At 37.0% G+C, this 1,594-nt stretch overlaps 1 non-coding gene across 1 annotated transcript; it reads right to left on the bottom strand.

Moving 5' to 3' along the window:
• Nucleotides 1-662: 662 nt before the first annotated feature.
• Nucleotides 663-734, bottom strand: TRNAE-CUC. The gene has a single exon. It is a non-coding gene; the product is annotated as a tRNA-Glu (tRNA).
• Nucleotides 735-1,594: the final 860 nt, after the last annotated feature.

The raw sequence follows: 1,594 nt of genomic DNA, 5'->3' as shown, positions 1-1,594 counted from the left end.
GCTTTATTTCTGTGTCATTAGTTCCTTTAACTATGGATTACATGTCAGGATTTTCACTTCTGTTTGTCATTGAGAGTTTGGAGAAAAAAGTCTTGTTGATATGTGTAAAGCTACTGCTTTTATTACATATTTAAAAATGTATTCTTTTATGTTAGCCCATAGATACAGTATGTATATGTATTACAGATAACTGAAAATTCACAGTTTTATAACATCTTTATGAGCAACGTTACATGGCATGGAGTAGTTCCTGATAGCTGTAACACTGTACCATTTATTGGTAGATGATTTTATATAACTCATTACTGTACCACCCAACTATTTCTTATTCTGCAGTTGAGCCGGATTTCCTCATAACTTTCTCCTCTCCCTTGTTAAAATTTCAATTTTCTAGTAAATCATTGAGGCTCACAGGCAGTCAGTAATGGCAGACATTAGAGTTTCATACTAGTACAGGGTTTGAGACTGCATTCAGATAACTGAAATTTGGGATAATTGACATTTTGATCATAGGTTCATAGATTAGTACTAAGCTAACTGCCCTTGCAAGCCATTTTAAGCCTAGCCAATTATCCCTTGTGAGACTCAAACCCTGCACCTTGTGTTTGCAAGGCAAGCAACTTAATCATTAGGCCACCCTCCCAACAAAGGTTCATTGAAGCTTTCCTGACTGGGAATCGAACCCGGGCCGCGGCGGTGAGAGCACCGAATCCTAACCATTAGACCACCAGGGACTCCACTGTACTGTATTACTGGGTTTTTATAAAATGTGTGCTATAATTAAAATCGAGCTTATTTTAGGGCAAATACTTCCTTTATTGATAATTACCTCAGACTCTTCCTTTATTGATGACTGGCATACAAATTGCATATATACCTATCATGGTTTGTTCTGTGCAGTAACAAGTCATGTGTGTGTGTGCATGCATGCACATGTGTGCACAAGAAAGTTCATAGGTTAGTACTTGGCTATCTGTCTTTGTGGTCCATTTCAAACCTAGCCAAAATTTCTGTCTCAAAAGAATCAAACCTTGTACCTTGTGTGTATGAGATAAACCGAAATATGACTAGTACTGTCAGAATTTAATCCAAGGAACTATTTATGTCTATTTTTTCCAATAATTGTTGATTTCCTCTGGTGCTTATTTGCTTACACTTTGCATTTATCCTTACTTATTTATTATGTTTGGGGGTCATTTTATAACTGAAGTAAGACATCTAAGAGGAGCAGACTATATTGTCTATTGGGTCTATATCACTTTGTCGAAAAACCTAACCATCAAATACCTTTTTGTCAAACCCTAACCATTGTAATCTTAATCAATCACGTTTGTTTACGCAAATTTTTTTCCCAGGGTAAAAAAAAACACTTGGCCAACCAAGCAGGCATCACAAAAATCACAAAAGTTAAAACCCACCCAGGTAGAGGGGGCTGCACCCCCCACACTCCACCTAACTAAATATACCAACTCCAAGACTGTATAACAGTGGGTGAAAAAGCAAATTCCCGATGATGGCCCACTGCTTGTTTTCCCCTGGAAAAAATTTTGCTTAAATAAATGTTTGATGGATTAAGATTTCAATGGACAGAGTT

The sequence above is a fragment of the Protopterus annectens genome, chromosome 1.part2 (genome assembly GCF_019279795.1).
Source record: "Protopterus annectens isolate FY-2018-M chromosome 1.part2, PAN1.0, whole genome shotgun sequence".
In the NCBI taxonomy this organism is placed as follows: domain Eukaryota; kingdom Metazoa; phylum Chordata; order Ceratodontiformes; family Protopteridae; genus Protopterus; species Protopterus annectens.
The sequence above is the reverse complement of the archived record's forward strand: the minus strand, read 5'-3'. Positions and strand labels throughout refer to the sequence as shown.